Source organism: Rhododendron vialii, chromosome 11a (assembly GCF_030253575.1).
Source record: "Rhododendron vialii isolate Sample 1 chromosome 11a, ASM3025357v1".
In the NCBI taxonomy this organism is placed as follows: Eukaryota; Viridiplantae; Streptophyta; class Magnoliopsida; order Ericales; family Ericaceae; genus Rhododendron; species Rhododendron vialii.
The window spans coordinates 5,647,170-5,667,802 of record NC_080567.1 but is presented as its reverse complement, the minus strand read 5'-3'; positions in this window follow the sequence as shown (position 1 = coordinate 5,667,802).

Sequence of the window (20,633 nt, the reverse complement as noted above, 5' to 3'; positions counted from 1 at the left end):
GCTCAGATTTATTTAAAGTATCCACATTTGCCCATTATATTACATAAATGTCATCTATTCTCTCTTTTTGTGCGTGTCGTACCACATAGTGAAGAAAAGAAAGAAGGGGGAAAGCAATTCTCCTTGCTTCCTTTCTACGAGACTTTTCCTCTCTTTTTTCTCAATTGATTGTCTTTGGGGAAGGGTCCCAGTGGACTGCCGAGCACTAGGACCGTCCACTCCTCCTCGACAGTCAAACCCCTCAGGAGAAATCAAATCGGGAAAGGTATTTTCTGTTGTCCACCATGTGTTTGTTAAAATGCTCTCTTCTATTTTGCAAAGACTTTGTGATTTATATTTATGGGTTTTTTTGACGCTGTGGAGACTTTGTGGTTTATTGTGAAGTAGAGGCATACTCCTCTTACTATCGGGCTTCTGCAGATTTCTTTCCCCCTTTTTGAACGCAGTAGATATATTTTTTATCTTATCAATTTTGTGCTGAGTTGCAAATGATTGTCGCAGGGTAATCTTTTTTCATATCAATAAAAAAAAAAATCTTTGCCGTTAAAAAGAGAGAGGTTAATTTCCAGCAATTTGTAGCTACCTAAAATTTTTATAACTACCTAAAAATAGAAATAAACTTTTTTTGAGCCACTATCAAGATTCAAAGGGTAATTTCAATTCCAATTGGGGTGGGTCGTGTTGTAGGCACGGGCAAGCACTAGTATATATATATCAGGGCGGTTCCGGGGACTCTTAAAAAAACCTCTAAAAAAATCCCACCAAGTTTCCGATCGAATTTCGATGATCTGAACCGCTCAATGTAATCAAAACGTGATTTTAAGGGTACCCGCGAGAAATCAGCAAAAAAATGGAAGAGCTTCATCTGAACAGTTTGTTATTAAACTTTATTGAACGGTTCAATAAAAACTACTCAAATCAAGCCCTTCCCGGTTATTTTTTTTGTCAATTTCTCGCAGACACCCTTAAAATCACATTCTTAACACGTTGAGCGGCTTGGATCATTAAAATTTGATCGGGAACTATAAGATTAAGATTTTGAGATTTTTTTAGAGGTTTTTTTAAGGGTCTCCGGAACCGCCCCATATATATGTATATGTGTATATATGTATGTATGTATGTGTATATATGTATATAAGTCTACTTCTCATAAGGACCACCTTAACTTAATAAATTGCGTATCTCCCTTTTCTGATCGAATTTTGATGATTCGAGCCGCTCAATGTGTTCAGAACGTGTTTTTAAGTGTACCCACAAGAAATTAGAAAAAAAAAATGACCGGGAAAGGTTTCATCCGAGCAATTTTTGTTTGTTTTATATCGAACGGTTCAAACAAAAACTGCTCGGATGAAACCCTTTTCGGTCATTTTTTTTTTGCCGATTTCTTTCGAGTACCCTTAAAATCACGTTATGTACACATTGAGCGACTCGGATCATCAAAATTCGATCGAAAAATGGAAGAAATGAGATGGTCTTTATTTTAGTTAAAATAAGGACTTTCTCATTTGAAAATGATTATATATATATATATATATATATATATTTGTGTGTGTGTAGAGAGAGAGAGAGAGAGAGAGAGAGAATGTAACGTTGAAATGGAGGACGAGGTTGAGAGATACAAGAAGAGTGAGAAGTGAAAAGATAGAGATAGGGGGAGAAATAAGTGGATAGTTTTTCTAGGATAAATCATAGTTTAAATAAAAAAATTTATACACACACATATGTATATTCCTATTATTCTAATTTTAAAAAAATATCAGGATTTTACAGCCCATTACACAGTTCACATAGCCCCAACATACACTAAAATACACAGTTCACATAGCCTCAACACATACTAAAATACATAGTTCACATATTATGTTCACACAGCTCAACGCACAGTTTATATAGCCTCACCACTCACTAGAATAAATAGTTCATATAGACAACTCACTTAGCCTCACCACACACACTTCACATAGCTCACCACATACTTCACATAGCCCCAACAACACCAAAAATAACATAGTTCACATACACAATTAACATAGAAAAAAAAAACTACGAATTTTTTTTAAAAATGAAATCAAAATCAAAATCAGAAGTCTTTCTCCCTCTAATATTTTTCATCCATACTAGAAACTTTCTCAAAAATCTTCCAAAATTTATACGTCAGCACACTTCTAGATTCCATCATTAAAGTTTAACAAAAAGAAAAACCAACTACAAGCATAATTAGGATATGTTTTCAAAATTTCCCGCTAGGCCATGCTTTACATGGAAAAGGACGTCAAGAATTTACACCATTTTTTCGACGCAACAGAGATGTACATCACGAGATAGCCAAGCTGACGGCCTCTCACCATCGAGAACAGATTTGAAAACGCCTTGGTCATCCTCCATTGCTTCACTCTCAATCAACAACCATGTCAACCAGAGCTCATTACTCAAGATCAAGGGAGAAATGCGGCGAACAAAAGGTTGGAAGATTACATCGTGGAACGACCCAAATATTGGGCCTATTTTGTTTTGAATAAAAATATAAAATATATAACAAAAATAATAGTATTATATATAATTTTAGTTATATATATCCCTCCTATAAGGGCCACCTTAACTTGCTAAAATACGGACCTCCCCTTTTTTGATCAAATTTTGATGTCCGAGCCGTTCAATGTGTTTAGAACATGATTTTAAGGGTACTTGTGATAAATCGGCAAAAAAAAAAAGACCCAGAAGGCCTGATCCATGCAGTTTTTTATATAATAATTTCTGTGAGCATTTATGAAAAACTGCTCAAATCAAGTCATTCCCGATCTTTTTTGTCAAATTCTCTCGGGTACCCTTGAAATCACATTTTGAGCACATTGAATGGTTCAAATCATTAAAATTTGATCAGGAAAGGGGAGGTCTGCATGTTAGCAAGTTAAGGTGGTTCTTATAAGAAGTTTTGTGTGTGTGTGTGTAACGCCCCAGATTTTGGGAATGTTAAATAAACAATTTCACTGGAAACTTAAATAGAGTCTTGCTCATTATTACAACATAACTCCCGTAAGAGTACATTTATTACAAAGGGAGGGAAACTAGGGTTCCTATCTACAGCTCCGCTTGCTCTTCCATCCTAGCCAGCTCCGAAAGACTCCAAAGTGTACAGCTCACCCTGATCATCAACAAAGTCTGACACATTATACCAGCGTCGCCACCAATATAATATGTCAGGGTCACCAAAGGTAACACCATGAGCTACGAGAGCTCAACAGAATAATTCCATACCCGCTAACCCATAAAATACAAACAATAAGTCATAGAAATAATATGCCAGTCAAAAATTTCAAATAGCACATGTATACTTAACAATGACACATCCACACTCACTATTCAACTAACGTTGGTGTCTGTGATATCTGTATTTCTCTTACACGACTCATCATAGACTGAGTCTCATTTTCATTTACCAAATCAAAAATTCAAAAAAATGTTTTTACATACCCAACCTCGGTTTCGCCGCTCCGAGTTCCTGAGTATCCTCACAATGGTTCCGTTGTTCCGAGTTCCCATTGGCACACACACACACACACACATAAAAACATTTTTCAAAATCATTTTTACACACCCAACCTCGGTTCCGCTGCTCCGGGTTCCCGAGTATATCCTCAAAATGGTTCCGCCTTTCCGAGTTCCCATTGGCACACAAAATCAATTGCATTGGCTCCTTTCAGCGGATAACCAAACTACAATTCAACCTCGGTTCCGCCGTTCCGGGTTCCCGAGTATGCCCACAATGGTTCTGCCGTCCCGGGTTTCCATTGGGTTTTCAAAAATCGTTTTACACATCCAACCTCGGTTCTGCTGTTCTGGGTTCTTGAGTTTCCTCACAATGGTTCCGTTTTCCCGGGTTCTCATTGGCACACAAAATTTAGCATTGGCTCCTCTCCACGAATAACCAAGCCACACACCACAAAATGGGCTACCATGTCCAGCCACATTGCGGTTTTCAAAAAATTTTCTTTTTTCAAAACACACCTTTCATTAACAACATCCTAAGTTTCATGTTTCTACTTTCTCGATTTCTATGTCTCGTTTTCATGCAAAAACTCCGTGGCAAGACTTTTCACGCAAGTACACTATAACATAAATCATTCATTGTAATCTTGAAACTAATCTAGCAAGATCATCCAACTCTATGTTGCTTTTTCATGCTCATATTATCCCTTGTAATGCCCCGAATTTTGGAAACGTTAAAAGGATAATTTCATTGAAAATTAAATGGAGTCTGGCTCAATATTAAATCATAATCCTAAAACAAGTACTTTTATTCAAATAAGGGAGGGAACTAGGGTTCCTATCTACTGCTTCGCCTGTTCCCCCATCTTGGCCAGCTCCTCGGCTCCAAAGGCTTCCAAGGTGTAGAGTTCACCATGTTCATTTATAAGATCTGATACATTATACCAACGTCGCCACCAATATAATATGTCTTGGTCACCAAAGGTAACACCGTGAGCTACAAAAGCTCAATAAAGTAATCCATACCCACTAACCCTTAACTTAAGAGCAAACGATCATAAATTCAATGCTTTGCACATAGTTCATAGATATTCGGCAAACAGTTAACAATGAAACATCCGCATTCACTATTCAACTAACGTTGGTGTTCATGATTTTTTGAGTTTCTCCTACGCGACTCCTCGTAGACCGTGTCACCATTTTCCATATTTCATAACCATATCAACATTTCCAAAATCGTTTTTAACACACCCAACCTCGGTTCCGCCGTTCCGGTCTCCCGAGTATCCTCACAATGGTTCCGCCGCACCGGGTTCCCATTGGCACACAAAACACACACCACACAATGGGCTACCACGTCCGGCCACATTGCGGTTTCCAAAACATTTCATCTTTTCAAAACACGCATTTTCATTAACCACACCCTAGGTGTCATGTTTCTACTTTCTCGATTTCCGTATCTCGTTTTCATGCATCGACTCTGCTGTTGGACTTCATATGTAATCATAAATCATTCATTGAAATCTTGAAACTAAACTAACAAGATCATCCAACTCAATATTATACCACAAGTAATACAAGCAATTCATGTATGCATGTTCCTAACCATTTTAAAGATCAAAATTGTCGAGACCCATATTTATTTTATCAAATGCTAATATTTTATAAATGCATGATTATTGAGAAAGGAAGTGAAATAATAGTATTTATGAGATTTGGGGCTAAAGTGATAGAATTGATCGTGGAAGGGTGAAATGTGTGATTTGTATATGTATGAGTATTTATAGGAGGGTGAAAGAGTAGGGGATCATTTTTCTCCTTTCCTCCCCTCACGTCTCTCTCTCGGCTCCCTCCCTCTCTCTCACTCTCATCCAAAATCTCACCAAAACACCTCAAAACCTTCGCAAACTAACCTTCATTCATCGTTCTACGCGTGATTTTGGGCTTGCTCTTCGTCGATTAGAGCTCGGTGTGGTGTATTTCGTTCGAATCAAGATTTTCGAAAACTAGGGCTTGTAGATTTCTTGGGTTTTGTGCTTCAACTTCGAGGTAGGGATTCTACCTTTCAATATATGTAAAAGACATGCTTCTATCCTTGAATCCATGCTTGTTGTTGTTGTAGTAGTTGATGGCATTGAAACCCAGAAATTCTGCTGAAAATATGCTCGAAACGTCATCGTATCGATACGGGACTTTGGTCGTATCGATACCATTTCGAAATCGTAGCTTCTCATTCTATTTGCTTTCTGTATCGATACAGCTATTTTGGCTGTATCGATACCAGATGCTTATGGACAGTTTACACTACTTTGTTCCAAACTTCATTGTTTTGACCCCCGATTATTTCTAGCTTGTTCTAAGCATCACCAAATCACTCTATAACATTGTTAATCATATTCGTTGAGTTCGTTATGTGTCCTTGGCATCCCTTGCCATTGTTCGATAAATTTTGACGTTGATTAATTCATGAACTTTGAATTGAACACGTAATGAGAATGTGATACGCTCGAACACTTGTTGACACAACGAATACATTCGGGACCTATCGATGGGTAGGTGCCTGGCAGGGGATATCAAGGTCCCATAATTAGCCCGACAGGAGCTAATGCTCATAATGAACATTCAAGGCCCAGTATTCTAGGTGGGCGCTTGGCAAGGGATATTGGGGTCCCATAATTAGCCCGGCAGGAGCTTCGGCTCACGACACATAATGCGAAGTGATTTTGGACACATGGAAAGTTGAAACGGTTAAGGGTTGAGGTGTTTACCAGATTTCGTATCGAGTACATTGGATTGTTGAACCTTGGTTATTGCCTATTGTTGGGTCTCCATCCCGTTCTTGCCTTGTGATCTTCCTTGCATCTCTCTCTTACATATAATGTTAGTGTAGAATTTTCTACTGGGCTAGTGTAGCTCAAGCCTATTATCATTTTTAGGTACTAACATAGGGCAATAGCGTGCATGGTTGAAGTGCTTGAGGTGGAATTATTTTTGAAAGCTAATGTAGGGGGATGAAAACAATTGATGCTTCGGATCACCTTGGATTGCAACGGCTTATTCGTGCCTTTTCATCGGAACCCTAATTCGTCGTCAAAATCCTAATCTGCAAAACAGACAAGGGGTGAGGGCACCTTTGCCTCTCGTGGCAAAGGCCCTCCGATGCAAAAGTTAGTATACCGTACTAATCAATCAACCCTAATTATCAGTAGGAGAATGCAACATATTGCGTACCTCTTGCCTCTAGGTTTACCTCATATTTATAGATTTGCGTGTGCTTACTGCCCAAGCATCCCTATTGCCCTAGGATTCCCATCTCGTATAGGAAACCCAGGATATCAAGGATTCTCGTTTTCCTTATCAATTTATTAGAAAAGAGTCCTTTTAGGATTCTTTTCCAAAACTGGCCGAAATGGGATATCTACTCTAGATCATATTTCCTCGGGATCTCATTCCTTTACGGGACATGACTACTCTGGAATCTTCTAGAGTATTCCCTCTGCTCTCACTCTTTGATTGGAGCTCTTTCCTTGTTCGGCTATCTCGTAGCCGAACAGACTACCTGGACCTAGCTACTTTACGTGTAACTTGGCCCTTGTTTAACTATTTGGACCAATATAACGGTATGTCTCTTTCTTTCGTACAGTCAGTTTACGCCAATGACCTCTCATGCCATTAGTTCGTATCGCCGACCACCGCTCATGGTGGTTTAACTCGTGATCTCTCGTATCACGTGCTTGGTTATTACTTTATCTGTTCGGCTATACCTCCCTACAATTTCTCCCCAGTTTTGCCATTTTGCCTCTGTTCGGGGGCAGCTGGTAAAACTAAATTTTAGTCTTCGAGCCGACCTCTTTAAGTTCCATGTAAATATAATACCCAAACCCATTAATGTTTTTTGGCGGTTTAATCATCATTTTCTCAAAGTGGTGACTCCACGTAGCATGTTTCGTATGCCTTGCATTTAATTTGAACTGACATTCCTTCCAAACGGTGTTTGAACAGTTCCTCTGGTAGGTTAGCTTTCTGTTACTTTTCATGTAACGAAGTGACATTTCACCTCCGTCTCCCCCTTCAAGCCTACTTTTGGGGTTTTCCACCTAAAAATCCAATCCCATCTTTTTCCCTCTCTCAAACCAGATGAAAGTTTTCTCCTTTTCCGCCATCGCTGCCTTCTGGAACACGACCTCGTGCCTGGGAATCATTGCCACACTCTCGTAAGATTCCTATTCCTTTATTCTTGTTTTGTTCTGAGATTTGTCTTTCTCAGACTCTCCTGCCACTTAGAGTTTCATACGTATTTTTTGAGTTTGTAGAAATTTCCAGAATATCCATGGCGGATGAAAATGAGAATCCCCCAAGACCTAGCAAGTTTAGGAAACTCTGTGAAACCCCTACTGCCATGGCGGCATTTAGGAGCGAATATAGTGTTCCTGATAATGTGGGGCTTGAACTCGCCCCTCTAGGTGCGGACAGAGATAGCGATTTGTGGGATAGAATGTGTATTCCAATCGTAGCCATTGTTGAGGACGGAGTTCGTTTCCCCCTTCATCCACTGCTTCGCCAGGTCCTGAATTGGTACCGTCTTACTCCCATGCAAGTTTCGACCAACGTCTTTAGACTGGTAATGGGGATTGTAGCCCTGAATAGGATTCTGGGAACCCAGCTTGGGATTTGGGACATCCAGTGGTGGTATAGCATAGTTCTAAACCCTGAGTACAACACATACTACTTCAAGGTTAGGAGAGCAGAAAAGCGACTCGTGCTGAACCTGCCAGATTCTGCTCGTGATTATGAGATTGATTTCCTCTATGTTACCAGTGCATTTGAACCTATAGGGGAAGATGGCCAAGTGGTGGGCCTTTACTGCCCCCACATATGGGGTTACCCACGTATGCTCCTGATTTTTGCTCTACTTATACTTTCTTTCCACTGTTTTCCTCTTTTTGTTTTTAAACCACACCTGTGCTTTAATCTGCAGCGGATAACGCCAACAAGCGCCCCCGAAGAGAACCAAGCTACGTCCGAACAGCGGAGATCAATCGAATTCTGAAATACACGGGTGCACCTGGCTTTTCAACTGCTGGTCGGGGTCGTAACGCAGACATTCTTCTGGGATACGATCCCGCGTACAGAGGCGTTATCGATAGGAGACTCGCCCATCCAAGCACTAGTGCTGCAGCCACTTCAACTGCTCCCCAGCCAAGGAGCCAAAGAGCTAATGCTGGAGTAATAGTTGCCGGTCAGTTAGGTGAGATTCCCATATCAAAAGGCGTGCCATTACCTCGCTTAAAACTCCGAAGGCTTTCACAAAGACAGGCTGCTCCTCCACAACTCCCCGAACAGCCAGTTCCCAGCCACGTGACGAGCCAATCCTCCTCTTCAGGTTATTCTCCATCTCCTCCAAACTCAAGTATTATGACTCGTCAACCCCTAAACCTCAGTTCCCTTCTCACCATCTCTTCTCGGGGACGTGGATCTGGTCGGGTGGCTTCTACTGGGAACGCTCCTCCTGCACCCCGTCGCAACAGAGGAGGTTCTACCCGCTCCCCTTCATCTACCCGAGGAGCGGATTCTGCTCTCGATGTCGGTGACGCCCATCGAGATAAACAGCTTAGATCTGAAGACCCAGCTGGCACTGCTTCTCAGGCTAATACAGAAACCCATCACCCCATGTCGCCAACTACCCAAATACTTCCCCAAACATGGACTCCTCCATTCACTAGGGGAGACCATCCCGTCCATGTCGGGGATAGTGCTAGTTCGTCAGAAACAACACTTGCCCTGGCTCAGGGGTTGCTGCTTCCAGTCAACATGCAGAAAGAATCCGGATCTGCACCTGATCGTCTTGTAGCCACTGGTCTCGTCAGTGGTATTAAGGTAACAACAAAGACTCTCCTTCAATCAAGCTAAGACTTTTCTTGTATTATATTTGATCATTAACTCTTTTGGTACTATTTTAGTTCATTCAAAAGATGGTCACTCTGGGCCAGAAGTATCAAGAAGCTGAGGCCGAAAGGATCAGATTGTTGAATGACAACACCCGACTACTTCGGACAGTTTCTCGTTTAGAAAGGGAGAGAGACAAAGCCAAGTCCGATTTCGATGGAGCTAAGGGCAAACTTGAGATTGCCGAAGAGAACCTCAATCAGGCTTTATCAGAAATTGACAGCACCAAGAAAGCTTCCTATGAAGAGGGCTACCAAAAGGCTTTGACGCCACAACAGCAAGTTATGTTGAACAGATGCCAGCCATACAGGACCAAATCTGGATTGCATGCTGGGAGGCATGTTTGACAAAGGCTGGAATTGCAGATGACTCTCCTCTCTGGATTGAAAATGACTTGCCGAGCAAACGTGTGTCAAATACTGCAGACGATGTGGAGGATGATGTGGACCAGCAAATTGAAGACTTTGCTGAGGCTGATGAGGAGACCCCCACTAACACCTGTGGTACCATTGTTGAACGTTCACCTGTCTGGGACACAACCAATTAACCTATTATCCTGGAGGAGAATCCAGATGGAGATGGTGCCGTGGCCGGGGCCAGTACTGATGTTCCACATGAAACTCCTCCAGAGGTCCAGAATGTGGACTGATAGGTAAGTTTTTTGTCATGAACTGTTTGGAAAAGTTTGGTTGGTCCTGTGTGACCATAAGTATTTGGCCCTGCGAGGCACCAATACTGTTAAAACTTTTGATGATACAGGTATTCGGCCCCTTGCGGCATAACTATATAATTTGCTCGGCTCTTCTTGTGTTTTGCATGTATTCGGATGCAAACAGATTTATCTAAGTAATTCGTATTTTGATCACATGTTTGCTTGTGTATAAGTGTTTAGTACTTTAGAAAATCTGTAAACATCATTTCCAGTACTTTTAAATCGTTTTCTGAGTTTCACATACTTAAAAACTTTTCTAAGTTTCTTGTACTCTTTATACCATACAAGTGTCTCGTACTATTTATAACATACAAGTGTTTCATACTTGTATTCTTTAAGTTTCACGTACTTTAAAAACCATACAAGTGTTTCGTACTTGTGCTCGTTAAGTTTCACATACTTACAAACCATACAAGTGTTTCATACTTGTGCTCGTTAAGTTTCACGTACTTACAAACCGTACAAGTGTCTCGTACTTGTACTCTATTAAATTCCAAGTACTTAAATATATAGGTGCCTGTTCCCTGCTCCCCAATACGAATGAGGGAAACGAAGCCCGTAGTTCGTATTTTTAAGACAAAAACCAAGAATGCAATATTTATACTGCAAAAAATGATTTTATTCATAATCTGTGAAACTCAAGAGGGCGTTATTCGTACCCCTTGCAACTAAAATAATAAAATCAAAAACTAGAACAACGGAATTATATTCGTAATTCCCACACAATCACGTAGTGCAATTTAAAACAGAACTCAATTCTTCTAAACAAAGAATTTTCGCAGATTATGGACATTCCAAGGCCTTGGAAGTGGATTACCACCCAGATCAGCCAGTCTATATGCCCCTATGCCTACAATCTCGGTAACTCGATACGGGCCTTCCCAGTTGGTCCCTGCTTAGCCTCCGAACCTCGCCTTCCAATAAGGTTGAAACACCCTAAGCGTAGGGCTAGGTCGTCGATAGCATAATATCCGGAAGTCCGGGATCGTACCCACAGAGAATCGAAATATAGCTAGTTTGGATTGTAGGTTTATATGGTAGAGTGCGGCGTTCAAGACGGCCAGCTAGGTTTTGCTTAGAAATAGTGAAAATTGCCCAGCCAAAAGACTAGGAAAAAGCTTCATTAACTTAAAAGAGGCAAGTCTAGGGATCGTCCATCCCTTGACAAAGGCCGCTACCGGTTCTCGATTATAACTCAAGCGAGAGTCACGACCGCGTGCTCACGCCCGGAAGATTTAACTTTAATGACTACGTTTATCAAAAGATGTTATTAAACGGAACTAAACAAACCTATTTTTGCTAATGTATCTAACATGTAGGAGGCCACGAGCCCTCGGTACTTCGCTTGCCAAGACCGCTTGACTAAACTTCATACCAAGGAGTTAACACCCCTCGCTTAGACCAAAATGGCTAGGTTAATCCAATTTCGAAAACCATGATTTTAAGCCCGAAGTTTCAAGAACCAAATAACCGCCTAGATCTTTAGGATAGATTAGCCCAAGACTTAGCCAAAAGACTACTCACACATAGCTAAAAGACTAGACATGGTAAGAAAATGGAGCGAAAGATTTAACCGAAGAAAACGAAAATAAACTTGATTTTTGCAAATATCCGAAGCGTAGCTACAACATTAATAAACGAGAAATTAACATAAGACAAATACTTACTTGAGTTCTTGAAGAAATTAATACAAAAGCTTGAAGAACAACAATGGAGTTCTCTAGGAAAAAAGAAAGACTTAGGCCTAAATCTAACTAAAAATGGCCATCCCTTCCATATATGGCATATAAGCCCATTTATAGGGCCCTAAAGTTAAGTTACAAAGACTAAAAAGTCCCCAAAATATCCCAAAAACATTCCATAAGTGGAAACTTTTCATAAATGGAAGGTTGAAAAAGTAGCAAAAACGTGGATATTTCTCCAGTATGAACCGGTACTGGCCAAATCCCAATACCGGTACAAGGCCTTCAAACGGGCTGAAAAACACCAACTCTAGACAGCATGAACCGGTACTGGGCAATCCCCAGTACCGGTACAAGATGGACAGATTTTTTGGGCAACTTCGCTGGCTCGCTCCGGACACTCCCGAACTCGGATTTAGGCATTCTTTGAACCGTTGGAAAGCTCGTCGAGTCTACTTTCTAACCCAAGTGGTTTGGATCAAAAGTAGTTTGTACACCAAAAGTTATGACGATTCTACCCTCAGCTAGTCGGAAGATGAATTGCTTTGGTAAAATTCTTACATGTCCTTCAATTCCCTTGACCCTTGGGCGACCCGAGCAACCTCCAAACCATCTCTTGAGCACCACAACGGGGTGGCACACTGCCTTGAGTACTTGGGTGCACCTGGAGCATTCCTTGATGATCAAACGCACCTTATTTATACAAATTGCCTGAAATACACAAAAACACACCTTACGTGCAATATCGCATAAAAACGACAATATATATGTACAAACACAACATACTAGAGGACTTAAGCACCAAGAATATGCATTATTGGGTGCTTATCACACCCCCCAACTTGAACTTTGCTAGTCCCTAGCAAACTAAAACAAAACACATTTGACTAAGCTATGCAACCCTCTCGAGATTCAAGATACGAAAGTTATGCTCAACTACTTCAACTAGGCAAGAGTCCAAAACACCCCTTCAAATCCAATCACATGCAATCCACGCACAAACATGCCATGAACTAGGATGAACAAATTATGTCATATTAGAGTAGTCAAGCATGTGTGCACCACAACGAGTTTTGACTCGAAAACTCACAAGGATACGCTCTTATTCGACTTTTCACACAGTGAGATACAAGATACATCCCATGATAAGCGCTAGCGAGTAAATGCAATAGCCAGAGACAAAAAGCTATGCAAGCTATCAAAAGAGCGCTAAGAAAGAACGAAAAGCTAATTATTCACAACTATGCACGACAAAGGAACAAATCATACTCAAAAAGTAGTAACTATCGATCATGCATCAAACGGAGTTAATTAGCGTACAAAAGATCAACGGAGGACTTTATTAGCTTATAACGACCTTGGATACAAAGAGAAAGGGACTACAAAAATGTAGTGGCCATATACTTGCATGGTTCATCTACCCTTGGCCACTACCGACCCTAAACTACCAAGGCATGGCCTCATATCGGCCAAACACCAAACAAAGTTACAAAAAAAGAAATAAAGAAAAACTACTACCACCGACTCCACCACACATAATCTTCATCCTCATCCGGCTCCTCACGGTATTGAGCATTGAGCTCCCCCTTTCTATCGGACTCTTTCTCATCCGGAATGTAAGCTAGCCCGGTAGTCACACCAATCCTCTCATCAAAGTATTCAACCCTCTTTTGAATATGATTTGCTCTTTCATAGCATTTCTTTAATTTTTTTTTGAGGAATAGGGTCATTTGAAATGAAATTTGAAGTAAGAGAGATTGAGGGGCCAATTTTGAGAACTTTGGAAAGGGAGATGAAAATTTGGGGCCTTAGCCTTTGTAGTGGGAAAGGAGAGATAGTGAATCATGTACCAATTCTTCGCCTTCTTACATTCCAACCACTTCTATCACATTCACATGCACCACCCCCAAACCTCCTTGAATCTTTGAAAACTATTGACACACAACCCTCCAAACATCCGGTTACCTAGGTTTAAACAACGGAAGAGACTCGGACTACAGTTCAAAACAAGGACAATGTTACTCTTATGTGGTTTAATCAAACAAAAATGCCTTGAATCATTTCCTAAGTACGCTAACAACTCCAATAAGATGCATAAAAGATATATACACTACTCAAGTATGAACAAAAGATATTATTTACGCAAGTGCAGAAATGAGAACAAAAAGCATGGGATGCTTAAGAAACGAATCTCTACTCTAACGATGCACACAACTTGACTTTACTTTTAGGCTCAACTTGTTCATCAATATTCATGTATATGCATGTGACATGGATTCAAACACATAAGCAAATTCGACGGGATACACGACTCTTCCATATTGACACAATTGAGCATAATTAAAGTATCTAACATACGAAATCACTTTCAACAAGGGAAGATTGCACAAAAAATTTGAAAATTTATCAAAAGCAAAAAAATAAGACAAGTCTCATAACATATATATGGCACATATATAACCCTCCCCCCAACTTAAACGATGCTATGTCCTCATAGCATGAAGACAAAAGTATTAGAGAGGGGAGAACAAAAATTGTACCTCCGGGGGGAATGTCAACCCCCTTATACCTCAACCAAGTTTGAGGCTTTCTTGTCATTGCTTCCCTTCATCATTGGAACCGCTTTCAAGGCTCACTCTTTCGGCTCCTTCATCGGAACCATAGCTAGTCACACAAGGTCATCGCCGGAGCTTTCTTGGTCTTACAACCGCGACACGTAATCGCACCCATGCTTAGGGCTCTTGAATGCCTCACTCACCCTAGCTTTCAGACCTAAACCACCAAGGCTGGTGTGGTAGCATGCTTACCCTGCAAAAGACTTAAGAACCAACTACCTACTAAGAAGCAAATGACATTAGTACCACCCGACTCGTGTTATTCGGGCGCCAAACAAACATATATACGAAGGAAACATTAAAAATACTACCCGATCTTCACGCAATCTTACGAGTCATACTTTTCTTCCCATGTCTCACCAAGTAGGCAAAACGCGGATGGCTTTACTAGACCATCAAAAGAGAAAAAGAAAAAGAAAAAGAAAGAGTTTATGTATGTGTAGCCAAACGCGGGCTCCTAACATTTATTATGCCAACGAGAGCTAATAAAATGAACATAGTACTCCCCTCCACACTCTGCTTCAAAAATTGAATCCGACCATGCCACAAAAATAGATACTTTGAGTAGCACATTTGCCGAATTCGTTTAAGACATTTAAGTTCAACCAAGTGCGCATTCGAAACTAGATTGATTTTCAACGAGTTGACAAAATCCACAATGCAAGGATGATAAACTAAATCAAATTCATCAACACCAACAAAATCAATCGATTCGACTTTTAAAAGCTCTTGCACTGGTGGAGACTCGGTACGAATGGTGGCATCATCTAGAGCTGAGAGTATTGGATGGTTCAAAATTTCAATGGAAGGTATCTCCTCAAAGGAAGGAGACAAACACTCAGGTCTAGACACATTCTTTCCATCCTGCTCATTCAGTAAAGCATACAAAAAGTCTACCTCCACATTTGTTTTCTCAACAATGAGAAATTTCTCCCCTGGATCGTCACACAGAGAGGGATCCACATGGGGAGAACACTGGACATCAGGCTCAACATCTGGCACATCAATCCATTCAGACTCTGAGGAGCTGTCACAATCTAAATTAACATCCTCAACAGAGATAAGTGGGTCAATGTCCTCTTCCATAGCATTTGAATTGGACTCTTGACAATGTTTAACAAAAACCCTAGATTGCAAAATTGTAGCCAAACGATCAAAGAAATCTAAAGCTTGAGCGGGTTCTTTTTCAAAAAGTTTTCCATCGCACATCATGTCTAAGAACCGTTGACTTTTTGGAGAAAGTCCATCATAAAAATAGTTAGCAATTTGGAAGTTTTCAAAGCCATGATTTCGGACCGCAATGAGCAAATCTTTGTATCGTCCCCAACATGCATAAAAGGACTCAGGCACTCTCTCAGCAAAAGTTTGAATTTGGTTCTTGAGATCAAACCAATTGGTAATGGTCATATGACTTTTAAAAACATTGGCGTCATGAGGGGTTATGCAAGAAGGCGTGAAAATTTGATTGGGACAAAGGTAATCCCGCAAAGTCTTGTGAGGTGTGATGATTTGATTAGGACAAAGGTAATCCCGCAAAGTCTTATGGGGTATTTCCCAATTTGCTGCCGCCATTCTAGTAGATAAATAAGACAAAAAGTAGACAGGCTAGAGGGGCTATGCCGCCACCTCTTTTCTCAAAACAGTTCTGTGGGGTTATGCCACCGCCACGGTTATATAGATAAGATGCAGTGAAAAGGCAATTGATGCTCAATCTAGCTTCGTTACACCTCAAGTCGAATTGGTGACTCGGTTAGAGGTATCCGCTAAATCGAGTTCAAATTACACAAAGAAAAATAAATAAATAAACGGAATACTTACAATGGTTTGTCGAACCTCCAAATAAGCTATATTAAGAATTCCCCGGCAACGGCGCCAAAAATGCTTAGCCTCCGAACCTCGCCTTCCAATAAGGTTGAAACACCCCAAGCGTAGGGCTAGGTCGTCGATAGCATAATATCCGGAAGTCCGGGATTGTACCCACAGAGAATCAAAATATAGCTAGTTTGGATTGTAGGTTTATATGGTAGAGTGCGGCGTTCAAGACGGCCAGCTAGGTTTTGCTTAGAAACAGTGAAAATTGCCCAGGCAAAAGACTAGGAAAAAGCTTCATTAACTTAAAAGAGGCAAGTCTAGGGATCGTCCATCCCTTGACAAAGGCCGCTACCGGTTCTCGATTATAACTCAAGCGAGAGTCACGACCGCGTGCTCACGCCCGGAAGATTTAACTTTAATGACTACGTTTATCAAAAGATGTGATTAAACGGAACTAAACAAACCTATTTTTGCTAATGTATCTAACACGTAGGAGGCCACGAGCCCTCGGTACGTCGCTTGCCAAGACCGCTTGACTAAACTTCATACCAAGGAATTAACACCCCTCGCTTAGACCAAAATGGCTAGGTTAATCCAATTTCGAAAACCATGATTTTAAGCCCGAAGTTTCAAGAACCAAATAACCGCCTAGATCTTTAGGATAGATTAGCCCAAGACTTAGCCAAAAGACTACTCACACATAGCTAAAAGACTAGACATGGTAAGAAAATGGAGCGAAAGATTTAACCGAAAAAAACGAAAATAAACTTGATTTATGCAAATATCCGAAGCGTAGCTACAACATTAATAAACGAGAAATTAACGTAAGACAAATACTTACTTGAGTTCTTGAAGAAATTAATACAAAAGCTTGAAGAACAACAATGGTTTCTCTCTAGGAAAAAAGAAAGACTTAGGCCTAAATCTAACTAAAAATGGCCATCCCTTCCATATATGGCATATAAGCCTATTTATAGGGCCCTAAAGTTAAGTTACAAAGGACTAAAAAGTCGCCAAAATATCCCAAAAACATTCCATAAGTGGAAACTTTTCATAAATGGAAGGTTGAAAAAGTAGCAAAAACGTGGATATTTCTCCAGTATGAACCGGTACTGGCCAAATCCCAGTACCGATACAAGGCCTTCAAACGGGCTGAAAAACACCAACTCTGGACAGCATGAACCGGTACTGGGCAATCCCCTGTACCGGTACAAGATTGACAGATTTTTTGGGCAACTTCGCAGGCTCGCTCCGGACACTCCCGAACTCGGATTTAGGCATTCTTTAAAACCGTTGGAAAGCTCGTCGAGTCTACTTTCTAACCCAAGTGGTTTGGATCAAAAGTAGTTTGTACACCAAAAGTTATGACGATTCTACCCTCAGCTAGTCAGAAGATGAATTGCTTTGGTAAAATTCTTACATGTCCTTCAATTCCCTTGACCCTTGGGCGACCCGAGCAACCTCCAAACCATCTCTTGAGCACCACAACGGGGTGGTACATGGCCTTGCGTACTTGGGTGCACCTGGAGCATTCCTTGACGATCAAACGCACCTTATTTATACAAATTGCCTGAAATACACAAAAACACACCTTACGTGCAATATCGCATAAAAACGACAACATATATGTACAAACACAACATACCAGAGGACTTAAGCACCAAGAATATGCATTATTGGGTGCTTATCAGCCCCCAGCTTGCCTTCGGTCGCCACCTTGGTATTGCCGAGCACCTTCCGTAGTACGAGGTTCCTAATACCAAATTCACGAGGGAGAACGAACTTGTTATAGCTCTTCATCAGCTGTTCCTGGTAAGAAGCCAGATGGACCAGGGCCCTTTCCCTCCTTTCCTCGGCGAGATCAAGCTCAATTTCGAGGGCCCTATCATTGCCCCCACTTTCAACCAGTGCGGTCTTATTGGTTGGAAGACCAACTTCCAAAGGTATGACAGCCTCTGTTCCATATGCCAAAGAATAGGGGGTCTCTCCCGTAGACCTCCTAGGCGTTGTTCGGTGAGCCCACAGTACTAGTGGTAACTCGTCAGGCCACTTCCCTTTGGCTTTGTCCAACCTCTTCTTGATCCCGTCAAGGATAGTCTTATTAGATGCCTCCGCTTGCCCATTACTCTGAGGGTAAGCTGGGGTTGAATAATAATTTCGTATTCCGTATTGGACACAAAAAGCCTTGAATTTCTTCTGAAATTGGGATCCATTGTTTGTAATCAATGAATAAGGGACCCCAAAGCGAGTGATGATGCTCTTCCACACGAACCTTTCTATCATAGGTTCAGTGATTTTGGCCAGTGGTTCTGCCTCAATCCACTTAGTAAAATAATCTGTTGCAACTAGCAGGAATTTTTGATTCCCAGTTGCTTTGTGTAGTGGACCCACGATGTCCATTCCCCATTGAGCAAACGGCCAAGGACTTGTCAAAGGCACCAGATCCTCGGCTGGTGTTCGAATCATTGGTGAGAATTTTTGACATTTCTCACAAATCTTTACATACACCTTTGCATCTTGCTGCATGTGTGGCCACCAGTAGCCTTGGGTAGTTGCTCGGTGGGCAATGGATCTGCCTCCAGCATGGCTTCCACATGTTCCCTCGTGAATTTCATGAAGAAATCTCTACACCATCTCAGGGTGTACGCATAGCAAATACGGGCCTGTGAAGGATTTTCTGTATAACTTACCCTCTGGGGACAGCCAAAACCTAGCAGATTTGGTCCGTATCTTATGAGCCTTCTTTTTGTCAGAAGGGAGTATCTCGTCTCGTAAAAACTCCACGATTGGGTCCATCCAACTTGGTCCTTGGTTCACGTCCAAGACCGAGTCCACACTTTTCCCAATGCTCGGCTCACTCAGATATTCTACTGCCACCTTCCTCTTGAACTCAGTTGGTACTGCTGCAGCCAACCAAGCTAATGAATCTGCATGAGCATTCTGTCCAGAACTTATCTGTTCAATGTATACCCTTTCGAAGGTATCAAGCAGGTCTTTGGCTGCCTGTACGTAGGCTACCATCTTTTCACTTCGGGTTTCATATTCCCCGGACAGTTGATCGACCACAAGCTGTGAATCACAATACACCCTAACCCGTTCTGCTCTTAGGGTTTTTGCACTTCTTAATCCAGCCAAGAGTGCCTCGTACTCAGCCACATTATTCGACGCACTAAAACCAAGCCGAACAGATAATTCGATCAATACTCCTTCAGGAGGAAAAAGGACTACCCCAATTCCTGATCCAGTATTACATGCTGATCCGTCAACAAATAGCTTCCATTCCGTGGGATCCTGTTTGGCTGAGACTTGTTTCGTCGTGGGTGATGTCTTAGTCTCCTGTTCCTTTCTCGTAGGAGGCAGGGGAGCTACCGTGGGAGAAAACTCTGCCACAAAATCAGCCAACACTTGGCCTTTGATTGCCGTGCGTGGCTGATAATCGATATCGTACTGGCTTAACTCGACGGACCATGTCGAGACCCTTCCCGAGAAGTCTGCTTTTCGTAGCAGTGATTTCAATGGAAACTCAGTATAAACCACAACCTTGTGGCTTTGGAAGTAGAGTGGCAATTTCCTTGTGGCTGTCCTAAGTGCCAGGACAAGTTTTTCTAAGGGCAGATATCTCGTCTCTGCATCCAGCAGTGTCTTGCTAACATAATAAATAGGGATTTGTTCGATTCCCAAATCCCTCAACAGGACTGCACTTACTGCATGCTCAGAAACAGCTAAGTACAAAACTAAAGACTCACCTGGCTGTGGAGTTGACAAAAGTGGGGGCTCGGCCTGATACTTCTTTAGGTCCTGGAAGGCCTGTTCGCACTCTGCTCCCCATTCGAATCCCTCCCTCTTTTTCAATAATTGAAAAAACGGTCTGCACTTGTCACTTGACCTGCTTATAAATCTATTAAGTGCTGCAGCCATTCCAGTCAACCTCTGAACTTCCTTAGTGGTTTTGGGACTTTGTAGCCTTTGCAGGGCTGCAACTTGATCAGGGTTAGCCTCAATCCCTCTCATGGTCACCAAATGGCCCAGGAACTTTCCTGAACCGACTCCAAACGCACATTTCGAGGCGTTGAGTTTCAGTTTGTATTCCCTCAGGATTTCGAAAGCTTCTTTTAAATCAGCTATATGTCCCCGTTTATCTTGACTTTTCACCACCATATCATCTATGTAAACTTCCATAGTCTTTCCAATGAGCTTTTTGAACATGATGGTTGCAAGTCTTTGGTATGTTGCCCCAGCAATCTTTAGCCCAAACGGCATAACGCTATAGCAGTACAACCCTCGTGGTGTGATAAATGAAGTTTTCTCTTGATCAGGCCCAAACATAGCAATCTGATGATATCCTCGATATGCGTCGAGGAAACTCATTCGCTCGTAACC